The sequence below is a fragment of the Sinocyclocheilus anshuiensis genome, unplaced genomic scaffold (assembly GCF_001515605.1).
Source record: "Sinocyclocheilus anshuiensis isolate Anshui unplaced genomic scaffold, SAMN03320099.WGS_v1.1 scaffold178, whole genome shotgun sequence".
NCBI lineage: Eukaryota > Metazoa > Chordata > Actinopteri > Cypriniformes > Cyprinidae > Sinocyclocheilus > Sinocyclocheilus anshuiensis.
The window spans coordinates 107,685-114,942 of NW_015546031.1; positions in this window are offsets into that span (position 1 = coordinate 107,685).

Sequence of the window (7,258 nt, forward strand, 5' to 3'; positions counted from 1 at the left end):
TGTAGTATTTCCTTTTTTTTTTTTTTTTTTTTTTAAATTGTATAAGTATAGTATGTTCTCATTTCGATGAGCTAGACAAACAGTTACTGTCATCTTCATTATGTTATCAGAAATACAAAATGTTTTCCATCATTACTTGCATTATGGTATGACAACATACATTCATCTGAGTAAAGACTTCTCACACTCATCCGTGCTTTACAGTAAACAAACGTTAAGATTTCCTCTCATGGAAACCCTGATCAGAGGCGTATCTTGAGTGGTCCTGGCCCCTCTTTAATGGTTTCACAATCTCTTTGACTCAATCAGTAGAACAAAAAAGACCCTCAATTATGCACTGTACTATAGACCTCACACACTCTCAGTCTTTATCACTTCCACTACTGCGGTCAGGTTTCTTTCCATTGTAGTGTATGTGAGCGTGTGTATTTCCACCACTGCAGATCTTATAGTGCCATTATGAGACCTCATCTACTGTAACGTCCTACCGGTTTTCCAGGAATCAGAAACGAGCCAGGCAACAGGTGTTTACACATTTCTGCAGTTCAGAAGTTCAGCAGAGGAGAACGAGCTCAAATTGCATGAGATCTGTCAGGTAAGGACAAAGCCACAAATGGCTGGGGAGAAATGATAAGGGATATACAGTATTTTAACCCCAGCCTCTGGCTATTAGGAGGGCATGTGAGGACAAGGGCATTGAATGAAAGAGTAGGATATCTCAGAGGAAGACAGTCATAGTGATGTGAGAAAGTACAGCTGGTAGAGACACCCAGAGGAAAACTATTACTCAGAGGTTGCACATTCATTACTCAGTAGATTCATAACTCATGGAGTTCTTGGTTGTGTTTCATTTAAAGGTGAATGTTTATCTATCCCAGATTCATTTCAGAGACTATATGTTGGCTGATTTCTTTGTTTTCAACACCATATGTCTCAGGTGTTTCTTCAAAAAATCCCTAGAAGAACAAAAAGTAGCATTTTAGACATATAGTAAAGGTAAGAATAACAAGGATAGCATCAAGCCCAGTAGGTGAATGATGTTGAAAAGACATCAAATTAATATCAAAATTGATGTCAAAAAACAGGTCAAATATGCAAATCAAAACTTGACATGACGTTGATTTTATGTAAATTGAACGTCAAACATGTTTGCCTACTTATACATCAAACCAATTTCAGTGTAGAATTAACTTCCTATTTTCACCCAGTTAACACTGGAAGAAATAGCTGAGTTTAAAATGATGTTACAGCATCTTGATCAAGTTTTGACTAATATTTGATGTCAAATTTAAATCAAGGTGCCCGTTTGGAGGACATAATCTGGTCTTTGATAAATGTGATAAAAAAATAAATAATCTGAGCCGATTTCAGTAGTAGAAACATCTAAGAAGAGGAGGCATTCTCCATTTGCTCTCTGTTTAAGCCCACTGCCTTTTATGAGAAAGAATGAAGATACATATTTGTGATCATTTTTGTGGGTAATCTCACATTGGCCACGAGTGAGTGAGTGAGTGAGTGAGTGAGTGAGCGTATTCTCTCTCTCTCTGCAATGATTGAAAGACGTCTGAGAAATGTGACTCATTTGATGTATCAGGAAACCCTTCCGATGATCACAATGCATCCTAACCTAAATGATTCAGACTAATGCCACATTTCTTTTGTTCTCAATTCATTTGTTCCAGGTTTATGAAAAGTGGTCATCCAGCCCTCTATATTCTACACTATATAAGTGATTTAAATGCTTAAGCATTATCACATTAGCAGGAGTCATTTTGTACTTGCTGAATCTGATATTGTTCTTTTTTATATTTCCTTTTAGCATTTACAATATAGAAAATTAGTTATCCTGGAGTTGTCCCGACAATTTGACAAATAGCAACTAACCCCCTTTTTTGAAAAAGGGAAAATATATTGAGCAGCGATACTGAGCAGTGTGTGAAAATCCCTTGTTGATGTCAGAGGTCAGAGGAGAATGACCAGACTGGTTCGAACTGATAGAAAGGCAACAGTAACTTCTTGTTACAACCACAAAGGTACACAGAAGAGCATCTCTGAATGCACAACACGTCGAACCTTGAAGCAGATAAGCTACAGCAGCAGAAGACCAGACCAGGTGCCACTCCTGTGATACAAGAACAGGAAACTGATGATACAGTTTGCATAAGCTTAACAAAATTGGACAAAAGAAGATTGGAAAAAGGTTTCCTGGTCTAAACTAGCCCCCTTTTTCATTGTAAATCAATTGAATCATCATTGGTAAGAGGATATGGCTGATGTGTCAGCTTTAACAGTACTTAGTCATGTGTTTTATCTACTGAAGGAAGGAAAGTTTAATATTTACACAAGGTCTTTTTTTCATTAGTGTACTGAGTAAAACTTCAACGCTACTGTACCATGAGTGAAGACATCCTGTCTACTCACCACTCTGACAGGAAATGACATTCAGAGAGGGTTGGGCACTTACTGAACACTCATAAACTCAAAGATAGATCATTACTACTTGAAGACCCTGGGGCTCCTTTCGAGCAAACCAAAGTGGTTTTGATCTGTTTGCAGTGCCTTCTCCTACAATATTTTGCATTAATCTTGTTTAATTTTTATATATGCATACACTCACTGGCCACTTTATTAGGTACACCCGTTTCCACTGCTTATAAGTGCAAATATCTAATCAGCCAATAACATGACAGCAATTCAATGCATTTAGGCATGTTGACATGGTGAAGATGATCTGGGGTGTGTTTCCCAAAAGCAACTATGGTCACAAATTCCATCATTACCAATAGAGTTCAATGGAACTAACGACCATAGTTAGCCTACAGTGGCTTTGGGAAATTCACCCCTGGATGGTCAAGACTGAGCATCAGAATGGGAAAGAAAGTTGATTTACGGCCACATTTGCACTGCGGCTCTTGATGCTTAATTCTGAATTGTTGACTATATACGTTTTTTTTTTTTGGCGACCAGCTTATATCTTCTTTTAAAAGGTTCCCATAGCCGATATCAGTGTCTAGCCGATATCATCTTTCCGCGGTTGAAACAAGAAACCTTCTGATGTTCATTCATGTTTATTTCATGCTACAACTAATAAAGTGGAAGAGATGATCGGATCACATGCTGCTTGAACTGAAGCGCTACAGCGATCTATCACGACACATTAAAGGGCCACAAAACGGTATTTATTGTTTGAATTTTTGTACAAAATGACAAAATTTGGAAGCCGAGTCTTTGTTTCATAACAAAAGTAACCTGCTCTGTCTTGTCAGTCGGCGGGTTCCCTTACCAAAAAGTAGTATACTTCAAGTTTATTTTATTAAGTATACTTAAGTAAAGTTCAAGTATATTTTTAAGTATATTTTATGTAGCAAGTATACAAATATCAGTGTACTAGTAGTATACTTGTAAGTGTACTATTTCAATACTCCTTGGACTGATAGTTTACTAATTAAATACTTGTAGTAGCTTTTTTAGTACACTTTGAAGTATAGTCTAAGTAAACTACTAGTTTAGTAGTTTTATACTGCAAGCATACTCGTAAGTTTTCTTTAAGTGAACTTTACATCATACTTGGAAGTATACTACTATGTCCCTATTTAGGTATTAATTTGTAAATATTTTGTTATATAAATATATACAAAATATTACAAAACACCAAAAGAAAGAACAGGGTATCTGCTTGTAAACAAAAACATTTTATTCTAGCTCCATGCATTCTTTTTTTAAACACTTGAATGTGGGTAAGTTTCATAAATAATAACAAAAAAGAAATAAACAACATTTTGAACAAAAAGTTGAAAAAAAGACTATGAATTGGATTCAGAATGATAATCAAAATGTAGATAGATTGTAAACACCACATCTGCGCTTGTGTGTAGGCTACATCTGCCGGTGCCAGCATTTTTCAAATTAACAACGGTTGTTCACGGCGACGCAAAGAATTGTGGGTTATCTGTAGCAGCGAAGGATACACCTCATGCATCCTCCGAATTCCTGTGAAAGAAGGTCGCATTCGAAGGTCGCATTCGGAGTGTCCTACTTGCTTTTCTGAAATGAGACAGCCTCGATGACGTATGCAGCCTTCGAATGCGACCTCCAGAGGGCGCAGCCTTCTAACTGAGACACAGCTATTGTGTACTAGCGCCCCCTACAGTATAACAATGAAAACACAGATTCTAGGAACACAAGTATAGCTCAAATATATTTTTTCGTAAGGGAATTGTCAGTGTCTTTTTTCCTACTTACATCTGATCTGTGCCACGAGAAGAAAAATCAGAATTGGGTCACTTGAACCATGTTTTCCATATTTTGAATTGTGCATTGTATTATGTTTTAGGGCAAAAGGAAAACTTGACATAAAATGTCCCAACAGAAAATTACTAGTACATTTTCCTTTTTTTCCACAGTGTAGAACTGTTTTTAAATGACATCAGGTGTTGTTAGTGAGGTGTGGAGTAATAATTTCTGCTAATTAATTGGTTTAAGGTTGAACGTTAGATTATAGCTCGTTTACATGGAATGAAAGATACACATTATACTGCAATGTAGTTCCCCAGTTCAGGATGCTCAACCAAACACAGTGAAATGAAATGTCTTTTTCCAATGTGGGGCTGTGAAATCATGATTAGAATGCACATTACCTTGGGCTAGGGCGTGATAATGTAGGTAAACACTGGAGCGAGCGCACAGTGCTGGATGATCAATATGTAGACAGGCAAAAGTTTCCAGACCAGCTATTAAAGACATTTACTGCCATAATATTATATGAGTTACATGCTGATATATTACATAAAGTCAATAACATCACTAAAGGCATTCCACCAGCATGGTTAAGTTGTAATTAGACAAAGTATTTTGATAAAAATTACGTCACCTTTAAAAAGTATCAAAGGGTTAAAGCAAATCAATGGTCGTTTTTTCATTATTAGCAATATGACTGTATATTCAGTGTAGTTTATTATAATATGTATGGTGTAATGGCTATTTTAAAGCATGTTTTGTAATATTGTTTAGTAATACTGTTGCACAGGAATATATATACAAAGCCACTCACTGCAACAGTTTCACCCACACTTTAGATGCACTCGTAGGTGTTGTACACATCGTTCTCAAAACAGCAATCTTCTAACATTCACATCTGACTCAGTTATTGTTAGTCAAACCACAGCTACCCCCTTTACCTGGAAATGCTTTTAACACTTCTGCCATTGTGAGTTTCTGTGAAAACTTGTTCACATAAAACCAAAGCCTTTCTCGCAGATTGTACTGTCGGCCTGAAACTACAGCAGTGACTTTAAAGAAACATGGCTCTAACAAAATCAACTCTCAAACATATAGGCTACATATAATGTATACAGTCAGGCACACAGAAGCTCCATTCAAAGGAATGTAGATATTAACATATCCATTCATTCACATGTTCATATCAGCCCTCTTCCTGGAATCGGCTACAGATAATTTGTTCCCATTCAAATCCACTGCTCTGCCTATCTGAAGATAAAGCCACTCTGTCACGGTAAGCCATGTGTATTTAAAACAGTTTGATTCATGGATTTTTATGAATAGGACATTCATGATATAGTGGCCAGGATAATACAGTATAACAAAATTGGTGTTTGTTATATTTAAAAATAAAGGCAACAGTTTAAATTCATCAGCATTTAGATGAAAGGAGAATAATTTTCTGTAATGTTTGTGTGAGGTGCAGCGCTCTGTGCCAAGCATTAGCGCCCTAATGCACTACTAAAAAAACAACAGTTCCCTAGGATCTTCTTTTCTTCTTCTGTGTTTTATTAACTGTGATAGTAGAAAGCTGATACAACCTAATAAGGAAACAGTAAGATTAAGTGATGACGTGTTTGAATGTAATCTGGATGTACGATACTTACCATGATGTCATTGTCACGTGACCATCTACCTGGATAGTAACATGTTCATCGTATACACACTTCAGAAGGTCATCCGGGTACTATTTACCAACTCTTTTACGTCTACTGTGAATTCGGACATACTTCTTATTTCGCATACTGTTTTTTGTTTACTCTATAATAGGGAAGTATGAGATTTTGGATGCAGCCAACTGTCACGTGTATGTTCCTGTTAATCCTTTTTTGGTAGTTCCTGTTTCCTGTTTTATTAAGTTCCATTTGTCTCAGCTGTGTTTTATTAATTATCCTTGATTACTCCTCACCTGTTTCTGCTCTCCCTGATTACATTCCATGTGTTTATAAGCCCTGTGTTTTCCTCAGTTCCCTTGTCCTGTCAAACGTCGTTTAAGTGGTTGTGTTCTCCTGATTGTTCTAAGTGGATTTATTAAAATATTCTATTTGTTTGATATCTGCCTCCTTCGTGCTTCTCGCCCTGGCAACCCGTGATAAAAGACAGGACCAAGATAGTAAGTGGCGCCCCTTCTCCCCGTGTTTGTTTTTTGGTTTTGAAAGTGTTTGTTTTCCTGTTTTTCCCCTGCGGCATGGAAACCACCGCACGCTTCGCCGAACCGTTGTCAAGCCCGCCGGCCGCGACTCACTCAAGCCTTTCACCCCAAGCCTAGAGGGGAATCTGAGGAGGAGAGGTGGTTGGTTCTGGGCCCTAGGCTTGCTCCAGTGTCGGTTCCAGCCCCAGAGCTCGCTCCAGTATGCCTCTCAGCGCTCATGGACATGGCGCTACCCCCAGAGTTCTCGGCTCCTATCCTCACCCCAGAATCCGCTCCAGAAAGCTTTCCTTCGTCTCCTTCATCTCCGCTGGTCCCGTCCAGCCCTCCTACATCTCCTGAGCCCCCTGTGTTAACCATCTCCGCTCCTCCTCCGTTGAGACGGTGGTCAAAAAGTTCAGGGAGGCAAAGGTGCACTCAGCGGCCTTCACGAAGGTCCAGGTCTGAGCCCGAACATCCCAGGGGTCCTGGCCCGTCTCGGTTTGAGGATCAGAGACAAGCACAACGGGTCAAAGGAAATTTCATAAAAATTTCACTAAAAGACCTAAGGGATGTGATCCAGACAGGGCGTCAGCGCTTTTGTCCGGATCAGAGTGATACCTCAGTATCTACTCATTTCCTTCGGGGGTCTTACATCTGCCATTATCTTCACCTTCCTAATTCCCCTGTAACCACCATCTCTCCACCTGACCGAGGTTAGGTGGGAATTTTCCTGCATTACAGTCTCCTATGCTGGACCTATGATGTTTGGTTGGTTCTATGGCTTCATAGTGACCACCTTACTGATGGTCCGGACCAGAGGCTTCTTCGGATGGGGCTCCAACGTGGGAA